Raw genomic sequence first — 22,699 nt, 5'->3', positions numbered from 1 at the left:
AAAAACCCTTGATCAAGCTTTGTGTAAACATCGTCTCAATAACAATGACTTCATAGAATGCTTGATTTTTTAAAACGACCTAGTTTTTCCAGACTGGTTCCTCTTTCAACACAACACATTTCACACAAAAACATACTTGCGTATAAGCCATCATCAACAGATACGGCAAGGGATCCTGATATCCCATAAAAACGTCAAAAAAGTTCGATATAAGAACCGCAAGTTATCCAACGTGATGAAATCTATTTCACAAGACCTGCAATCAAATAAAACACCCAGTGCCCACTGTGGCATGTCCACGTGATCATCGGTCACAAACATTAGTGGTCTCTCTAGTAACGTATGCAATTAATTTTACATTTAGAACCTTTCGTAAGGAATATATTGGTAATGTAGATTCATGTCCACCAGTACACCACTGAGTCCATAACAGATAGATAGCTACAGAAAACCGTGAATAACTTTCTTGGCAGACATGTACACTGCGACGAGTGACGGAAGTTAGTTCTGTCATGGTGAATTTCGGGATGGAGAGACATTTGTTCATGATATGTATTACAGCAGGGATATTTTCAAAACCTGTTAATATTAGTTACACTTATAGCTACATGTCACCCTTTTTTAAATGTTCTGATATGTGTCATTACTTGTTGAAGAGAGCACCGTTATTTTCAAAGCGCTCTTGTTGTCAGCTATGGTTAACAATACAGACAAGACTTATCATGCATGGATACAATTGAAATAGGAGTACATCTAATATGCAGAGATGCTGCATTAAATTTCAAAACATAGTTGGTTTATTTCTTGGATGTCTTGCACATAAACGTGTCTGTGTGTGAAACATGTACATTCATGTAGGAATTATATGCTTTCGTGTATGTATTGTATCTGACTACAAGATTCATATTTTAAGCAAAATAGTATGGTACGAAGTGTGATTCCTCTTCATATGTCTGAAAGTACACACAAAAGACTGTATACTAGCCTGACGCACGACATTCTAACTTGATGCTTTGACGCGTTAGCACGTATTCCTATGCATCACCCAAAGGTGACTGACACCGAGCAATTGGAAAAACATACTCACAAGCATCGCAGGATTTCGGACATTTCTCAAACATCTGATCAGCCTTGGTCTTGCAGTACCCTTTCTTGGCATACTTTGAGCATTTATGTAGATGGTCCTTACAAGGTGCATCTGAATAAAGCGTGGTATTTAATCTAAATATATATGTTGTTTATGGAGTATACATAGTGGCAGTAACATTTTAAAAGTTGCCCTAGGATTTGAAGGAATGGTCAAACTCTCTTAATTTGGAGGCAGTGTACCATGTCCAAAGTTGTTACCCCGTCAACTTGATCACAAGAAAAGGAAGTTACATCTTCGGATAAAATAGTATGGTATTGGTAGTGTGTCTTCTGAAAACTGTTTTTCCAAATAAACATTGTCTGAAATACATGGACGTAAAAATGTCATCATAATGCTATAAGCCCCATGGATTATTAATTCTAATAATGTGAACAAATATCTTTTTACGAGCACGACTTTTCTGTTCATGTAATGTGGGTAGATGGTTGACGGAATTTCGATCATTTCGGTGTATCAAGGTCGTAATGACGTCACAATCTCACAACGAAAGACTGTGATTCAACAATTGTAGTTTTCATAGACGGATTAGTGCAGATTCCGAAAGTGTGCTTAAAAGGATTATAAAATAAAACGCCTACTTACACCAATTCATATAGTAACGCTATAACTCGGCAAACACAACTGTGACACTGGTTTTGTAAAATGAATATGGCACATAGCCTACATGAAGAGCTATCTCTGCTGTTTGCTTTTTGCATAACTGTGGAAATTCGAAGGTCACAAACCTGTTCCGTTTCTGGACTTCCTCTGCTCTAGGATCGGGGTTGTCGCATTCCCACCTTTGAACAAAGGGGTATACCAGCGTTACAAATATACAACCCAAATCATCAGGTTCTATACAACTACCGACAAGAGACAAATATACGTAAAATAGTTTACTCCGTAAGCAAAACACAGAAGTTGTAGGCTGCAAATACTCGAAGGTTAATTGTTTGGAAGTGCTCCTGTTAGATATAAACACTACATCCGATGTCAGCAATGTACAACCCCAAGCAATGCCAAGTAACTTGACTTTTAGGTTTTGGAGCGGCATGTTCTATGAAAATGACATCAGTCTGGTAAAATACAGATCATTGTTTCATTGCAAACGAAAGGCTTACGACAACAAGCGTGAACGCTCTACGATACATCGTTGATGGCTCCTTAAATCTAAATCCATGTTCAAGGTTTGTGTAGACATTGTCTCAAAACAGTGATTTCACAGAAAATACGTGCATATAAACGATCATCAATGAGTGTGAAAAGGGTTTCTGATATCCCATAAAAAATGTCATAAAAGTTCGACATCAGAACCACAACTTATCCAACGTGATGAAACCTATTTCAGAAGACCTGCAATCAAATAAAACACCCAGTGGCCACTGTGGCAGGTCCACGTGATCGTCGGTCACAAACATTAGCAGTCTCTCTAGTATAGTCTGCAGCTAATGTCAGCCGTGATTGCTACACATTGGATTTCTTTTTGTACAGGTGAGTGAATGAGTGAGTGAGTTTAGTTTCAAGCCGCACTCAACAATATTCCAGCTATACGGCGGTGGTCTGTAAATAATCGAGACTGGGTCAGACAATCCAGTGATCAATAGCATGTGCATCGATCTGCGCAATCGGGAATCGATGACATGTGTCAACCAAGTCAGCGAGCCTGACCACCCGATCCCGTTAGTCCCTATTTCGACAAACATGGGTTTCTGAAGATCAATATTCTAACCCAGACCTTCACGGGTTTTTGTACAGGTATGTTGGTAATGTAGATTCAGGTCGACCAGTACATATGTAAGTCAGTGTTGGCCATAACAACAGATCGATGGCAACGGATCACCGTGAATAACTATTTTGGCAGACATGTATGCTGCGACGAGTGACAGAAGTTAGTTCTGTCGGGTTGACTTTCGGGATGGAGAGACATTCATTCATAATATGTATTACAGCAGGGATATTTTCAAGACCACCTGGTAAAAGACAACAACTCCAACGTGACTAAAATCTGGTTTTTGAATACAGTTTGTTGGGAAAATAAACTAGGTCAGCAACTCTGTTGGTACTTTTACTTTCTGCAATGGGAAATAACACTTTCGTTTCCAAGAAATGACGTGCCGCAAAGATTTCCACGAAACGATTTAGTGGCGGAGGAACTGTTACTGATGAAATTTAAAATATGTATATTTAAAGGGTTACTCCACAGCTTCTCTTTTTAAAGTGAGTGAGTGGGTATGGTTTTTCGCCGCTTTTGGCAATATGCAAGCAATATCACGGCTTGGAACACCAGAAGTTGACTTCATACATTGTACCCATGTGGGGGAACTGAAGCCCTGTGTTCAGCGTGACGTGCAGACTCTTTAACCACGTGGCTTCCCTACCGTCCCTCCACTTTTAAAAGCAAACTACAGTTATTTTGAACAGGAAAAAACAATGAGCAATTAATCATGACCCCTAGTAATATTAGTTACACTTGTAGCTACATGTCACCCTTTATGCAATGTTCTTATATGACGCACCTTCCGTCCAACGTGTCATCACCCGTGTCATTACCCATTATTTGCAAAGCACTCTTGTTGTCAGTCATGGTTAACAATAGAGATAAGACCTATCATGCACTGGATACCCCTCGTCGCAAAAAGTGAAATAGGAGTACATCTAATATGCAGAGATGCTGCATTAAATTTCAAAACATAGTTGGTTTATTTCTTGGATGTCTTGTACATAAACGTGCCTGTGTGTGAAACATGTACATTCATGTAGGAATTATATGCTTTCGTGTATGTCTTGAATCTGACTACAAGATTCATATATTAAGCAATATAGTATGGTACGAAGTGTGATTCCTCTTCATATCTCTACAAGTACACACAAAAGACTGTATACTAGCCTGATGCACGACATTCTAACTTGATGCTTTGACGCGTTAGCACGTATTCCTATGCATCACCCAAAGGTGACTGACACCGAGCAATTGGAAAAACATACTCACAAGCATCGCAGGATTTCGGACATTTCTCAAACATCTGATCAGCCTTGGTCTTGCAGTACCCTTTCTTGGCATACTTTGAGCATTTATGTAGATGGTCCTTACAAGGTGCATCTGAATAAAGCGTGGTATTTAATCTAAATATATATGTTGTTTATGGGTATACATAGTGGCAGTAACATTTTAAAAGTTGCCCTAGGATTTGAAGGAATGGTCAAACTCTCTTAATTTGGAGGCAGTGTACCATGTCCAAAGTTGTTACCCCGTCAACTTGATCACAAGAAAAGGAAGTTACATCTTCGGATAAAATAGTATGGTATTGGTAGGTGTGTCTTTCTGAAAACTGTTTTTCCAAATAAACATTGTCTGAAATACATGGACGTAAAAATGTCATCATAATGCTATAAGCCCCATGGATTATTAATTCTAATAATGTGAACAAATATCTTTTTACGAGCACGACTTTTCTGTTCATGTAATGTGGGTAGATGGTTGACGGAATTTCGATCATTTCGGTGTATCAAGGTCGTAATGACGTCACAATCTCACAACGAAAGACTGTGATTCAACAATTGTAGCTTTCATAGACGGATTAGTGCAAATTCCGAAAGTGTGCTTAAAAGGATTATAAAATGAAACGCCTACTTACACCAATTCATATATTTACGCTATAACTCGGCAAACAATAACTGTGACACTTGTTTTGAAAAATGAATATGACACATAGCCTACATAAAGAGCTATCTCTGCTGTTTGATTTTTGCATGACTGTAGAAATTCGAAGGTCACAAACCTGTTCCGTTTCTGGACTTCCTCTGCTCTAGGATCGGGGTTGTCGCATTCCCACCTTTGAACAAAGGGGTATACCAGCGTAACAAATATACAACCCAAAACATCAGGTTCTATACAACTACCGACAAGAGACAAATATACATGAAATAGTTTACTCCGTAAGCAAAACACAGAAGTTGTAGGCTGCAAATACTCGAAGGTTAATTGTTTGGAAGTGCTCCTGTTAGATGTAAACACTACATCCGATGTCAGCAATGCACAACCCCAAGCAATGCCAAGTAACTTGACTTTAGGTTTTGGAGCGGCATGTTCTATGAAAATGACATCAGTCTGGTAAAATACAGATCATTGTTTCATTGAATGCGAAGGCTTACGACAACAAACGTGAACGCTCTATGATACATCGTTGATTGCTCCTTAAATCTAAATCCATGTTCAAGGTTTGTGTAGACATTGTCTCAATAACAGTGATTTCACAGAAAATACGTGCATATAAACGATCATCAATGAGTGTGAAAAGGGTTTCTGATATCCCATAAAAATGTCATAAAGTTCGATATCAGAACCGCAACTTATCCAACGTGATGAAACCTATTTCAGAAGACCTGCAATCAAATAAAACACCCAGTGGCCACTGTGGCAGGTCCACGTGATCATCGGTCACAAAAATTAGTATAGTCGTATAGTCTGCAGCTAATGTCAGCCGTGATTGCTACACATTGGATTTCTTTTGTACAGGTGAGTGAATGAGTGAGTGAGTTTAGTTTCAAGCCGCACTCAACAATATTCCAGCTATACGGCCGTGGTCTGTAAATAATCGAGTCTGGGTCAGACAATCAAGTGATCAATAGCATGATCATCGATCTGCACAATGAGGAACCGATGACATGTGTCAACCAAATCAGCGAGCCTGACCACCCGATCCCGTTAGTCCCTCTTACGACAAACATGGGTTTATGAAGATCAATATTCTAATCCGGACCTTCACGGGTTTTTGTACAGGTATGTTGGTAATGTAGATTCAGGTCGACCAGTACATCTGTAAGTCAATGTTGGCCATAACAACAGATCGATGGCAACAGGTCACCGTGAATAACTATTTTGGCAGACATGTATGCTGCGACGAGTGACAGAAGTTAGTTCTGTCAGGTTGACTTTCTCGGGATGAAGAGACATTCCGTTCATAATATGTATTACAGCATGGATATTTTCAAGACCACCTGGTAAAAGACAACAACTTCAACGTGACTAAAATCTGGTTTTTGAATACAGTTTGTTGGGAATATAAACTAGGTCAGCAACTCTGTTGGTATTTTTACTTTCTGCAATGGGAAATAACACTTTCGTTTCCAAGAAATGACGTGCCGCAAAGATTTCACGAAACGACTTAGTGGCGGAGGGACTGTTACTAGCGAAATTTAAAAATATGTATGTTTTAAGGGTTACTTCACAGCTTCTCTTTTTAAAGTGAGTGAGTGGGTATGGTTTTTCGCCGCAATATCACGGCTTGGAACACCAGAAGTGTGCTTCATACATTGTACCCATGTGGGGAACTGAAGCCTGTCTTCAGCGTGACGTGCAGACACTTTAACCACGTGGCTTCCTACCGTCCCTCCACTTTTAAAAGCAAACTACAGTTATTTTGAACAGGACAAAACAATGAGTAATTTAATCTTGACCTCTAGTAATATTAGTTACACTTGTAGCTACATGTCACCCTTTATGCAATGTTCTTATATGACGCACCTTCCGTCCAACGTGTCACCACCCGTGTCATTACCCATTATTTGCAAAGCGCTCTTGCTGTCAGTCATGGTTAACAATACAGATAAGACCTATCATGTACTGGATACCTCTCGTCGCAAACATCGAAATAAGAGGTATCTAATCTGCCGTGAAGCTACATTTAATTTCAAAACATAGTAGGTTTATCTCTTGGATGTCTTGTACATAACCGTGTCTGTGTGTAAGCATACTTTACATAGGAATGATACCTTTTCTGATGTCTTAATCACTCTCCACTATACCCTGGATGCATCCACGGTTCTGGGCGATGATTTTATTACCTCCCTTGGCTGGCTTTTTTATCCAATTAGGTGCCTACGCTGGCAAGTTAGAGCGTACCAATCACAACTCACTTTCGCTTCATAATTTATCTAACCGTTTAAACTTGGCAACACAATTGATGCAGAGGTACCTGAAAGAAGAGTAGAAGAAGTTCTTTCATACTATTTTATGAAAGTTTCAGATCTGTGAATTTGTCTTTATTATTTCCCCAAAATCTGAGTGGCACTGCAAACAAACCATCGCGACTACCACCGTTATCCATGTTGACACTGGCAAGCTCAGTTGTAACGGCGGCTTAGCTGATCGGCTACTGTTAGAATGCTTAATCAGCCATAGGGAGGTAATAAAAATCATCGCCCCAAAGACGTGGATGCATTCGGGGTATAGCGGAGAGTCATCGTAACGTATACCCTGGAGATTATCGAGGATGACTGACACCGAGCAATTAGGAAAAACATTACTCACAAGCATTGCAGGATTGCGGACATTTCTTCAACATCTGAGCAGCTTTGGTCTTGCAGTACCCTTTCTTGGCATACTTTGAGCATTTATGTGAATGGTCCTTACAAAGTGCATCTGAATAGAACGTGACAATTATTCACAGATACATGTAGTTTGTGGAGAATATGTAGTGGCAGTAACATTTTAAATGTTGTCCTAGGGATTTGGAGCAATGGTAGACCTCCCTGAATTGGGAGGTTGTGTCTCATGAACCAAGATGTTACCCTGTCAGTTTGATGACAAGGAAAGGGAGTGATATTTTCGGATGAAATTTTATAGAAATCGTTTTTTAAAAATATTTTTCCAAATAAAATTGTCGGAAATACACGAACGTAAAAACGTCATCATAATGTTATAAGCCTCATGGATTAATAATTCTAGTAATTGTGAAAAACATTATATTCTTCAAACCTGTTCCAAATTGTTGCTCACAGTTGCAAAGCTTGATGTAACATTATGTATTACACGAAGATTTAGAAATATCCAGGCTTATAACATATATATATATGAAATTGTACAAATAACCTTTATGTATGTGGCCAAGTCATGTTTTAATCATTATTTGTTTCATAGTTTATAAGTTTCAATTTTTAAGTACTTGTATATAATTATTGTATGTTGTATAGGTGTCATGTTTGAGGGTTTACAGATAACATATAACAAACCCTCTCAGTTAAATGTATCCCTGCACTTCTGCAATTACTCAATTAACAATAGCCACCCTACTGGGTGAGGCCAGGTTCTGACCCATGCGCTTACACACTCTGCTCAAGCTTTTTTGTCCTTCTACCTCAGTTTCTCTGGTCAGCTTGCCACCCATTGTCTGTTTAGTTTTAAAGGTGGCTGTCACACATAACCTGTTGGCAGTCACATAGATCTTCTGGAGGATCAGATCACGATTTGTGTTTTCGTAGAACATTTCTGGATTGTAATGAGGATCTTATTATTCAGGTCAGTGCATATATTGTATGGGTATATATGGTATTGTATATAGTGTATTTCTTAAAGAAGTGTTAGATTAATGCATCGGTGTGTAGTTAAATGTATCTAATGTTTTCCAACCATCAGTACAGTTGGTTGGGTGTGTAATTTATCTAAATTATATCATTAAATTTCAATTAGCTATTTACATTAAACATGGCGTATGCGGTAGGTAAATACCAGTCTAAACCTAATTAAAACTAAATTATGACTTAACATATTGTGTAAATGTATAATGAAAATGTGGTATGAAATAGTGAGGGTGGGATGTGATATTTGTTGCTTTTATTATAACATATTTTATATACCATTATTAGTATTATCAAGGTTGTATTTTAACTTTTCTTAGAATGATCCGTGATGATTGATGATCCTTGACTGCTATGAGAGCTTGTTTACATTCATTGCCACACAGTGGTAAGTGTATTTTATGATCTTGTATGTCATCAACACTATATATTTTCTTCATGTATGTTTGTAATGTATTAATTGAATGTCATAAATGATATATGTATGTATGAATAGTTTTCATGTTGCTATTTCTATTTAAAGATGTATTTATGCTAGTACGTGCTTTGTCTGGGCTAGCTGTATTCTAAGACTATATAGAAAGTGTAATACATGTATATGTACACCTTTATGCTCAAATACTTAGTTATATTCATGTATATATTTTCAGATTTATTCAAACATTCCTTTTTAATGGATAAATAAAGTGGCTGTCATCTGTGACCACAAGTAGCGTTGTGTTGTGTGCGCTCCACCCACCCACCAACATTCACCCATATCCGCTACGACATGTACACCAGCCCTCTGTTTAAGTCCTTTGGACAGCATGGTTGGCGGAATTTCGATCATTTCGGTGCAGCAAGGTCGTAATGACGTCACAATCTCACAACGAATGACTGTGATTAAACAATTGTAGTTTTCAAAACGGAGATTGTGCTTAGAGCATTTTTCGAAAGTGAGCTTGAAAGGATTATAAAATAAAACGCCCACTTACACCAATTCATATACTATCGTTATAACTCGACAAACAAATCTCTGACACTGGTTTTGTAAAATGAATTTTACACACAGGCTAATATTAAAAGCTCTCTCTGCTGTTTGATTTCTGCATTATTGATGCCATTCGAAGGTCACAAACCTGTTCCGTTTTTGGACTTCCTTTGCTCCAGGATCGGGGTTGTTGTATTTCCACCTTTGAACAAAGAGGTATACTAGCATAGTAAATAAAAAACCCAAATCATCAGCTTTTAAACAACCACCGACAAGAGACAAATATATGTAAAATAGTTGTAGGTTGCAGATACTGAAATGTTCATTGTTTGGAAGTGCTCCTGTTAGATGTAAACACTACATCCGATGTCGGCAATGCCAAGTAACTTGACTTTAGGGTTTTGGAGCGGCATATTCTATGAAAAATGACATCAGTCTGGTAACATGCAGATCATTGTTTCATTAAATGCGAAGGCTTACGACAACAAACGTGAACGCTCTATGATACATCCTTAAATCTAAATCCACGTTCAAGGTTTGTGTAGACATTGTCTCAATAACAGTGATTATGATAAAACGACGTATCCTTTTCCTACTGATTCTTCTTTTAACGCAACGCATTTCACACAAAAATACGTGCACACAAGCGATCATCAATGGGTGTGAAAAGGGTTGCTGATATCCCATACAAATGTCATAAAAGTACGATATCAGAACCGCAACTTATCCAACGTGATGAAACCTATTTCAGAAGACCTGCAATCAAATAAAACACCCTGTGCCCACTGTGGCAGGTCCACGTGATCATCGGTCACAAAATTAGCAGTCTCTCTCGTATAGCCTGCAGCTAATGTCAGCCGTGATTGCTACACATTGGATTTCTTTTGTACAGGTGAGTGAATGAGTGAGTGAGTTTAGTTTCACGCCGCACTCAACAAAATTCCAGCTATACGGCGGTGGTCTGTAAATAATCGAGTCTGGACCAGACAATCAAGTGATCAACAGCATGAGCATCGATCTGCGCAATGAGGAACCGATGACATGTGTGAACCAAGTCAGCGAGCCTGACCACCCGATCCCGTTAGTCCCTATTTCGACAAACATGGGTTTCTGAAGATCAATATTCTAATCCGGACCTTCACGGGTTTTTGTACAGGTATGTTGGTAATGTAGATTCAGGTCGACCAGTACATCTGTAAGTCAATGTTGGCCATAACAACAGATCGATGGCAACAGGTCACCGTGAATAACTATTTTGGCAGACATGTATGCTGCGACGAGTGACAGAAGTTAGTTCTGTCGGGTTGACTTTCGGGATGAAGAGACATTCATTCATAATATGTATTACAGCATGGATATTTTCAAGACCACCTGGTAAAAGACAACAACTTCAACGTGACTAAAATCTGGTTTTTGAATACAGTTTGTTGGGAAAATAAACTAGGTCAGCAACTCTGTTGGTACTTTTACTTCCTGCAATGGGAAATGACATTTTTGTTTCCAAGAAATGACGTGCCGGAAAGATTTCCACGAAACGACTTAGTGGCGGAGGAACTGTTACTGATGAAATTTAAAATATGTATATTTAAAGGGTTACTCCACAGCTTCTCTTTTTAAAGTGAGTGAGTGGGTATGGTTTTTCGCCGCTTTTAGCAGTATGCAAGCAATATCACGGCTTGGAACACCAGAAGTGGGCTTCATACATTGTACCATGTGGGGAACTGAAGCCCTGTCTTCAGCGTGACGTGCAGACCCTTTAACCACGTGGCTTCCCTACCGTCCCTCCACTTTTAAAAAGCAAACTACAGTTATTTTGAGCAGGACAAGACAATGGGTAATTAATCTTGACCTCTAGTAATATTAGTTACACTTGTAGCTACATGTCACCCTTTATGCAATGTTCTTATATGACGCACCTTCCGTTCAACGTGTCATTACCCGTTCGCACACAGGTTGTAAAATATGTTAAAAATGTTTGGGGTTACACTTTCTCCGTAAAGAACGTGAGCTAATATTTTTGTATTGCTTTTTTGAGTACCATCTTTTTTTTACTGAAAAGGTATTACATTTTGCTACTTTCTAACTGGCATTGTGTGTGTTTGTAACTACCAAACAAGTCACGATAGGAAGTGTTCCTAAAAGCGTAGGTTGAAAAGAGCTTCATTTTCGGTTCAGCAGTGATGGTTTCTGTGCACATGGCGGCAGGTTCATGATATTAGATAGAAAAACATTTTCTCCCGCTGTCAAAACGATAAACGAAGAAATATGAGAAAATAATTTGTATCTACCTCGCCCAGAGCATAGATCTCATCCAGAGGTGACTGACAGCATGCGTGTGCAATATAACACTCCCGTGACTTATTGACAATGCCTACATTAAAGACACTAAACATTATGCCAATTTACGTACAGGTAACGTTATTGCGTTACCAGACGTACTTTTGAGTATGTAGTTGCAATACCATACTCACATGCATCGCAGGATTTCGGACATGTCTTCGACATGAAATGAGCATTCTTCTTGCAGTACTCTTTCTTGGCCCATGTTGAGCAAACACGTAAGAGGTCCTTACAAGTTGCATCTGAAATGACCATGACAAAAAATCTAAACATACATGGTCTCTGTGGAGAATAGTAAGCGTTTGAGAACTGGCGTTGCACTTTGAATTTGAAACAAAGGCCAATATAATGGAAGCAGAACATTATGTCCCGTGATCAAGACTGTCACACCTTTAGCTTGACTACAACTCAAGGATAAACAGTGTTGCTGTTATGCGCAGCAGTCATATGTAACTCAAACATGAGAGAACATATTCAATCAAATGAGCCACAACAGGGATGTGTACATTGTAGGGATGTCACGTTACATCAGTTTCATGAATCGATACGTATCACGATACCCATGTCACGATTCGATACGTATCACGATACCTATTTTCGCGGCATTGTAGCGTGCATTTAGTTACATGTTGAACATTGATATTACATATTTTAAATCATTGTCCATGAAAAGATCAACATTTCTTATTCTCAGGGATTAAAAGGTTCTAATTTCCCATCTTTGTGCATGAAAACGAATCATTTATAACTCTCATAACATAATAACACATATTACAATTGCAAACTGTAAACGACACATAAACATATTTAAACCGATACCTTCAAAAGTAAATATTGATACAGTTTTCAATGTATTGATTATTGTATCGTTTAAGAAAAAGTATCGATGTATCGATGTATCGTGGCATCCCTAGTGCATTGTCTCCAGTCATGTCCTTTCTGGAAATACAAGCTCCGTGTACATTGTCAACAAGGATGTCCTGTCAAGTGAACATTGTCTACAAGGGTGTTCTGTCCAGTGAACATTGTCTACAAGGGTGTCCTGTTCAGTGTACATTGTCTACAAGGATGTCCTGTCTAGTGAACATTGTCTACAAGGATGTTCTGTCCAGTGAACATTGTCTACAAGGGTGTTCTGTCCAGTGAACATTGTCTACAAGGGTGTTCTGTCCAGTAAACATTGTCTACAAGGGTGACCTGCCCAGTGTACATTGTCTCCAAGGGTGTTCTGTCTAGTGAACATTGTCTACAAGGGTGTTCTGTCCAGTGAACATTGTCTACAAGGGTGTTCTGTCTAGTGAACATTGTCTACAAGGGTGTTCTGTCCAGTGAACATTGTCTACAAGGGTGTTCTGTCCAGTGAACATTGTCTACAAGGGTGCCCTGCCCAGTGTACATTGTCTACAAGGGTGTTCTGTGAAGTGAACATTGTCTACAAGGGAGTTCTGTCCAGTGAACATTGTCTACAAGGGTGTTCTGTCCAGTGAACATTGTCTACAAGGGTGTTCTGCCCAGTGAACATTGTCTACAAGGGTGACCTGCCCTGTGTACAATGTCTACAAGGGTGTTCTATCTAGTGAACATTGTCTACAAGGGTGTCCAGTTCAGTGTTCATTGTCTACAAGGGTGTTCTGTCCAGTGAACATTGTCTACAAGGGTGTTCTGTCCAGTGAACATTGTCTACAAGGGTGTTCTGTCCAGTGAACATTGTCTACAAGGGTGTTCTGTCCAGTGAACGTTGTCTACAAGGGTGTCCAGTCTAGTGATCACTGTCTCCAAGGGTGTCCTGTCTAGTGTACATTGTCTACAAGGGTGTTCTGTCCAGTGAACATTGTCTACAAGGGTGCCCTGCCCAGTGTACATTGTCTACAAGGGTGCTCTGTCCAGTGAACATTGTCTACAAGGGTATTCTGTCCAGTGAACATTGTCTACAAGGGTGTCCTGTCCAGTAAACATTGTCTACAAGGGTGTCCTGTTCAGTGTACATTGTCTACAAGGGTGTTCTGTCCAGTGAACATTGTCTACAAGGGTGTTCTGTCCAGTAAACATTGTCTACAAGGGTGTTCTGTCCAGTGAACATTGTCTACAAGGGTGTTCTCTCCAGTGAACATTGTCTACAAGGGTGTTCTGTCCAGTGTACATTGTGTACAAGGGTGTCCTGTCCTGTGAGCATTGTCTACAAGGGTGTCCTCTCTAGTGAGCATTGTCTACAAGGGTGTTCTGTCAAGTGAACATTGTCTACAAGGGTGTTCTGTCCAGTGTACATTGTCTACAAGGGGGTCCTCTCTAGTAAACATTGTCTACAAGGGTGTTCTGTCCAGTGAACATTGTCTACAAGGGTGTTCTGTCCAGTGTACATTGTCTACAAGGGTGTCCTGTCCAGTGAACATTGTCTACAAAAGTGTCCTCTCTAGTGAGCATTGTCTACAAGGGTGTCCTGTCTGGTGAGCATTGTCTACAAGGGTGTCCTCTCTAGTGAGCATTGACTACAAGGGTGCCCTGTCCAGTGAGCATTGTCTTCAAGGGTGTCAAGTCTAGTGAGCATTGTCTACAAGGGTGTCCAGTCTAGTGAGCATTGTCTTCAAGGGTGTCCTGTCTAGTGTACATTGTCTAGAAGGGTGTTCTGTCTAGTGAACATTGTCTACAAGGGTGTTCTGTCCAGTGAACATTGTCTACAAGGGTGTTCTGTCTAGTGAACATTGTCTACAAGGGTGTTCTGTCCAGTGAACATTGTCTACAAGGGTGTCCAGTCTAGGGAACATTGTCTACAAGGGTGTCCTGTCCATTGTACATTGTCTACAAGGGTGTCCTGTCCAGTGTACATTGTCTACAAGGGTGTTCTGTCTAGTGAACATTGTCTACAAGGGTGTTCTGTCCAGTAAACATTGTCTACAAGGGTGTCCTGTCCAGTGAACATTGTCTACAAGGGTGTTCTGTCCAGTGAACATTGTCTACAAGGGTGTTCTCTCCAGTGAACATTGTCTACAAGGGAGTTCTGTCCAGTGAACATTGTCTACAAGGGTGTTCTGTCTAGTGAACATTGTCTACAAGGGTGTTCTGTCCAGTGAACATTGTCTACAAGGGTGTCCAGTCTAGGGAACATTGTCTACAAGGGTGTCCTGTCCATTGTACATTGTCTACAAGGGTGTCCTGTCGAGTGTGCATTGTCAACAAGGGTGTTCTGTCCATTGTACATTGTCTACAAGGGTGTCCTGTCCATTGTACATTGTCTACAAGGGTGTCCTGTCCATTGTACATTGTCTACAAGGGTGTCTTGTCCATTGTACATTGTCTACAAGGGTGTCCTGCCCAGTGTACATTGTCTACAAAGGTGTCCTGTCCATTGTACATTGTCTACAAGGGTGGCCTGTCCATTGTACATTGTCTACAAGGGTGTCCTGTCAATTGTACATTGTCTACAAGGGTGTCCTGTCCATTGTACATTGTCTACAAGAGTGTCCTGTCCATTGTACATTGTCTACAAGGGTGTCCTGTCAATTGTACATTGTCTACAAGGGTGTCCTGTCCATTGTACATTGTCTACAAGGGTGTCCTGTCCATTGTACATTGTCTACAAGAGTGTCCTGTCCATTGTACATTGTCTACAAGGGTGTCCTGTCAATTGTACATTGTCTACAAGGGTGTCCTGACCATTGTACATTGTCTACAAGGGTGTCCTGTCCAGTGTACATTGTCTACAAGGATGTCCTGTCCAGTGAGCATTGTCTACAAGAGTGTCCTGTGCCCACTAATTGCCCACTAATTCCATACCAGCATCAGTTTCTACAGTGACTCACTCTTGTCTGTTGTTGGTGTTCGGCCCAGTGCGTCCTTAACTTGATGTACTGGAACACAGAAATGTAACATGATATGAAACGTCATGATCCGAAAATGGCACATCCAATTAACTGGAAATATATGCATTATATGAATCACAAGTAATCATTGATGAAACCGGGTGTTCTCCAAAAGTTCAAGAAAAATAGTATGACTATCCATATCGTGTGTTGAATCCATGTCATACTGCCATCACCATCACATCAATTAGTTCCGGCTGTGAAATGTGATGATACCTCCGAGTGTATTGAAGCGGTTGTAGCTAAACTAGAGAAGACGAATAAGTTGCTTAAAATCAAGGACTCATCTGAAGGGTGTTGGGAGACGGTGAGGAACTACGTTTCTAATGAGTTGGCTGATGATACCGACGACGACAAGAGAATAGAGAAAGCAGAACTTAAGGCAGTCAAAAACTTAAATCCCCATATGGAGCTCGAGCATATACCCGTAGACAGAGTGGAACGCCGTGCGTGCAATACGTTCTACCTGTGCCTAATCCTGTTAACAGTTTTCCAGTCGTGCAGCCCTTTCGTGTCAAAGACTGCAAACTGGGGTCATGTTACCATTGCGGGGAGTTCACGCACTACGTCAGAGAGTGTCCCTACCGCACAGTCAGCACGAGCAGAGCCACGTCAGGCGCCAGAGCTACATCCACCAGTGTCTCTTAGACCGGAGGATATAGACTTGTCAGTTACGTGTAACTTTGAGGTACACTTAGACAATGATATGACCGATCATAATGATATAGCTCTCACCCAGGATTATTATGAACATGAACAGGAGTCGGCGGGAAACATAGTGAAGGGTCGTTTAAAGTCTAGTATTTCTTTCTAGTATAGTATTGGTGCTTCACAATTTGTTATAGACATCATAGACAAAGGATACAAAATTCCTTGTATTTCCAGACCGCCGAAGATGGAGTTACGAAATAACAAGTCAGCGTTGGGTCATTCAGAATTTGCCAGTCAGGCGTTTTCAGAGTTACATAACAGAAACATGCTCGGTGAGTGTGACGCTCCACAATATATCGTAAATCCACTTTCTGTGTCTATTCAGTCTTCGAGGAAAGAGCGTATAATCTTAGATCTGTCTCGAATGAACAACTATGTTAACAAAAAGTAGGTTAAGTGTGAAGACTGGAAATCTGCGCATGAGAACATTAACCTCAAGGACTGGCTCACAAATTTCGATATACATTCGGCTTATCATCATGTGGACATTTTCGAGGGTCATACTGATTTCTTTTGGTTTTGCATGGGTGAACGCACTGCAAGTGAAACAGTATTTCAAGTTTTCTTGGTTTTTAACGGGCTTACGTCAGCGCCTTATGTGTTTTCAAAGATTACACGAAAAGAGGCGCTTCGACACTGCGACTGGGCCAATATTCATCTTGATATTTGTTGCTGGTGTATGAGCATGTAATGTTATCACTGCATGCTGTGTGCAGGAGAACTACAATGACTCACTTCCTTGCGCAATGGCAGCTATCGCCACACACTAGACACTGATTCCTGTCTTATCTGGTGTTGATATTGATAACCGAGGTCTATGATGATCATGATCTGTGTATGTGTAGACCAATAGGCAGTGTATGAATTCAGCATGGACACTAGCATTTTTCACACTAATTCCATACCGATATTTAGTTTCTACAGTGACTCACTACCTTGCTTGTGGTCTGTCCTTGGTGTTCGGCCCAGTGCGTCTTTAACTTGATGTACTGGAACACAGAAATGAAGCATGATATGAAACGTCATGATCCGAAAATGACACATCAAAATAGCTGGAAATATATGCATTATATGAATCACAAGTAATCATTGATGAAACCGGGTGTTCTCCAAAAGTTCACGAAAAATAGTATGACTATCCAGATCGTGTGTTGAATCCATGTCATACTGCCACCACCATCACATCAATTAGTTCCGGCTGTGAAATGTGATGATACCTCCGCGTGTATTGAAGCGGTTGTAGCTAAACTAGAGAAGACGAATAAGTTGCTTAAAATCAAGGACTCATCTGAAGGGTGTTGGGAGACGGTGAGGAACTACGTTTCTAATGAGTTGGCTGATGATACCGACGACGACAAGAGAATAGAGAAAGCAGAACTTAAAGCAGTCAAAAGATTAAATCCCAATATGGAGCTCGAGCATATACCCGTAGACAGAGTGGAACGCCGTGCGTGCAATACGTTCTACCTGTGCCTAATCCTGTTAACAGTTTTCCAGTCGTGCAGCCCTTTCGTGTCAAAGACTGCAAACTGGGGTCATGTTACCATTGCGGGGAGTTCACGCACTACGTCAGAGAGTGTCCCTACCGCACAGTCAGCACGAGCAGAGCCACGTCAGGCGCCAGAGCTACATCCACCAGTGTCTCTTAGACCGGAGGATATAGACTTGTCAGTTACGTGTAACTTTGAGGTACACTTAGACAATGATATGACCGATCATAATGATATAGCTCTCACCCAGGATTATTATGAACATGAACAGGAGTCGGCGGGAAACATAGTGAAGGGTCGTTTAAAGTCTAGTATTTCTTTCTAGTATAGTATTGGTGCTTCACAATTTGTTATAGACATCATAGACAAAGGATACAAAATTCCTTGTATTTCCAGACCGCCGAAGATGGAGTTACGAAATAACAAGTCAGCGTTGGGTCATTCAGAATTTGCCAGTCAGGCGTTTTCAGAGTTACATAACAGAAACATGCTCGGTGAGTGTGACGCTCCACAATATATCGTAAATCCACTTTCTGTGTCTATTCAGTCTTCGAGGAAAGAGCGTATAATCTTAGATCTGTCTCGAATGAACAACTATGTTAACAAAAAGTAGGTTAAGTGTGAAGACTGGAAATCTGCGCATGAGAACATTAACCTCAAGGACTGGCTCACAAATTTCGATATACATTCGGCTTATCATCATGTGGACATTTTCGAGGGTCATACTGATTTTTTTTGGTTTTGCATGGGTGAACGCACTGCAAGTGAAACAGTATTTCAAGCTTTTTGGGTTTTTTACGGGCTTACGTCAGCGCCTTATGTGTTTTCAAAGATTACACGAAAAGAGGCGTTTCGACCCTGCAACCGGGCCAATATTCATCTTGATGTTTGTTGCTGGTGTATGAGCATGTAATGTTATTTCTGCATGCTGTGTGCAGGAGAACAACAGTGACTCACTTCCTTGTGCAATGGCAGCTATCACCACACACTAGACACTGATTCCTGTCTTATCTGGTGTTGATATTGATAACCGAGGTCTATGATGATCATGATCTGTGTATGTGTAGACCAATAGGCAGTGTATGAATTCAGCATGGATACTCGCATTTTGCCCACTAATTCCATACCGATATTTAGTTTCTACAGTGACTCACTACCTTGCTTGTGGTCTGTCGTTGATGTTCGGTCCAGTGCGTCTTCAACGTGATGTACTGGAACACAGAAATGTAGCATGATATGAAACGTCATTATCCGAAAATGGCACATCCAATTAACTGGAAATATGTGCATTATATGAATCACAAGTAATCATTGACGAAACCGGGTGTTCTCCGAAAGTTCGAGAAAAATAGTATGACTATCCAGATTGTGAATTGAATCCATATGGTACTGAGTGAGTGAGTGAGTGAGTATAGTTTTACGCCGCTTTTAGCAATATTCCAGCAATATCACGGCGGGGGACACCAGAAATGGGCTTCACACATTGTACCCATGTGGGGAATCGATCCCGGGTCTTTGGCGTGACGAGCCAACTCTTGAACCACTAGGCTACTAGTGATTACAGCTACATCATGTAAATCGAAATCTGCAGCCAACTGGCTGAAAGGATAAACACGGATCAACGCCGTCGTTGCAGATTAACACGGATCAACGCCGTCGTTGCAGATTAACACGGATCAACGCCGTCGTTGCAGATTAACAATTGTTCGATATTCTGAGCAAAATAGTTTCCAAATTGTAGTCGGGCTAGCTATGCCTGAAAGTTTCTAGCCCACAAAATAATTCACTGGCCCGAAATTTGAATGTAGGAACTTAGCAAAAGATTACAAAAATAGATGAGAATAAGATATTGTCGGCATGACACGAGTTTCATCTGCTATTATGATAAACATTTTTAAATATAACTTAACTAATCGGAGAGAGTGATATACTTTACAAAATGACCCCATGAACATTATCTCGACAGTCGGGCCAGTGACTGTGGAGATTTACTGGCCCGACTGGATTCTTACTAGCCACGGGCTAGCGGGCCAGTGGCTATTTCGCTCACTGATTCTGAGCAGTGTCTGTGTCAAAGGCGAACTATGTCACTTATTAAGAGGAGAAACCGACCCACTAATCCGAGTCTGTGTTAGAGAAGGAAGCTTACGGGGATCCATTCTGTCTCTGCACCCCTCGTATAATTAGCTAGGACAAGATGCTTCCTGCAGTCATTTGCACCTAAGACATTTATTTGAAATGATAACATAAACAACTCTTACGTTCTTTCAGGAGCGCTTTGTTAGATTCCTCCAGGCCATCAAACCTTTGCATGACACCCACCTTCAAGTCTTTAAAATATCCCTGAATGTCTGCAATAGGAAATACGATTTGCACGTAACTGAACAAGTTAACGACATATAATCATGCTTAATGTGTCCGATGTGTAACGAATTAAGGAATGCAGAAAGCTCGGGAGACTCGAGGGGTGATTGAATTTCTCGATGGGCGCTCTGAAAATCAATTCAAGGGATGACTGAAAATCTAAGTGGGCACTCTGTCCATGAGCACTCAAGGGGGTGACTAAACGGTCGGTTGGGCAGTCTAGAGTTAACTCAAATGATGGTTGAACATCCGGATTTGCTGCCTGTAATCACCTGAAGGTGGTAATTAACGTCCGGGTGGGGACTCTATCGTCAACCTAAGGAACCAGTGAAAGACTAAGTAGGCTCTCTATCGTCAACCTAAGGAACCAGTGAAGGACTGAGAAGGCTCTCTATCGTCAACCTAAGGAACCAGTGAAAGACTGGGTAGGCTCTCTATCGTCAACCTTAGGTAACAGTGAAAGACTTGGTAGGCTCTCTATCGTCAACCTAAGGAACCAGTGAAAGACTGGGTAGGCTCTCTATCGTCAACCTAAGGAACCAGTGAAGGACTGGGTAGGCTCTCTATCGTCAACCTAAGGAGCCAGTGAAAGACTGGGTAGGCTCTTTATCGTCAACCTAAGGAGCCAGTGAAAGACTGGGTAGGCTCTCTATCGTCAACCTAAGGAACCAGTGAAAGACTGGGTAGGCTCTCTATCGTCAACCTAAGGAGCCAGTGAAAGACTGGGTAGGCTCTCTATCGTCAACCTAAGGAACCAGTGAAAGACTGGGTAGGCTCTCTATCGTCAACCTAAGGAACCAGTGAAAGACTGGGTAGGCTCTCTATCGTCAACCTTAGGTAACAGTGAAAGACTGGGTAGGCTCTCTATCGTCAACCTAAGGAACCAGTGAAAGACTGGGTAGGCTCTCTATCGTCAACCTAAGGAACCAGTGAAAGACTGGGTAGGCTCTCTATCGTCAACCTAAGGAACCAGTGAAAGACTGGGTAGGCTCTCTATCGTCAACCTTAGGAGCCAGTGAAAGACTGGGTAGGCTCTCTATCGTCAACCTAAGGAACCAGTGAAAGACTGGGTAGGCTCTCTATCGTCAACCTAAGGAACCAGAGAAAGATTGGGTAGGCTCTCTATCGTCAACCTAAGGAACCAGTGAAAGACTGGGTAGGCTCTTTATTGTCAACCTAAGGAACCAGTGAAAGGAATATCAAAATCTACTCATTATACCCTAAAGCTTTAGAACGGAACAAATTATCGTGATTATAACATATTATACATTGATAATAACAATATAGTACAATGCTATACAAAATATAGAAAATGCCTTGTATGCCGTTGTCTCGTAACTAACACGAACCTGACATGTTAGTACTCACAAATGCTAGATGAATGTAAGTTTCTCTTACCCAGATTATGGTTCATTGACACAAATAGCAGCATTTAAAAAGAAAAAAGAAAAAAAAAGCGTTACAAACTTGAAATTTGAACAAGTTTGGTTCATGCCCTCCAATTTTCCGGATCAGGAGATTTTGGTGGGTAAAGCATCTTAAGCTCGTCAGTTTAGTCAAATCTTTTAACAGCAATTTCTTGGATGTGAACACCGTTTTGACGCTTCTGTTTAAAAAGAGGTTAATGATATGTCATCGGTGTTTTACGTCTTAACCAGGAATTATTTTACTCAAATAACAGGGGGTAAGCGAATAACTCCACCGCAACTGCGTGCATAGCATGAGCTCTTGAATCTGAACAGTTGAGATGTTTACTGACAAAAAGTCCTGCTGCTATAGTCTCTCCTGCTCATAAAGTATTATGGCTTTGCTTACAAAATACTTTGTATTGGTAATAATAGCCACATTGAGAAGCAGATGGAGGTTTTCTATTTCAGAAATGCATTAGTTTGGACGGTTCTTCTTTAAATACTGAATCTCAATCCAGTAATCAAATGGTCCAACACTGATGACATTGCACTGGTCTCATAGATGCATATTACACTTTGAGCAGCAGATCGGGAGATTTTAATGTGGGAAGAACGCCAGAAGTGCCAAATTCTTTGGAGGTTAATTTCCTTCTTGAAACAGGCCAATGTTGATGATGATAACATCAATGAGAATTTCAGATTTGAATCTGGAATGTTACAGTCTAACAACATGACTCCCACGACAACAATAAAGAATTAAACCTCTTTGATGCAAGTAAAAGGAGAAACTTATAATGTTCAACACATATTCTAACGTAATTATTACCTGTGGTTCACCATATATTTCTAAATGCATATTTCTGAATAGGGTTTAAGAATCACACATGGTATTTGTTTTATGGAATATGCAAGAATTTAAATTTTAGAAACTTCACCTACATGAAATCCCAAAACAGATACTGAAATATGACTTTAACATATTTTTCACACATTCGTGTGACCTTGATGCCATACCCCGGTTGGAATTTAAAATGAATACGCTGACAATAATTATGAAGAACCCCAGAAACGTC

The sequence above is a fragment of the Haliotis rubra genome, unplaced genomic scaffold (genome assembly GCF_003918875.1).
Source record: "Haliotis rubra isolate DU_JTF1 unplaced genomic scaffold, ASM391887v1 Scf1021, whole genome shotgun sequence".
Taxonomy (NCBI): domain Eukaryota; kingdom Metazoa; phylum Mollusca; class Gastropoda; order Lepetellida; family Haliotidae; genus Haliotis; species Haliotis rubra.
The sequence above is the reverse complement of the archived record's forward strand: the minus strand, read 5'-3'. Positions refer to the sequence as shown.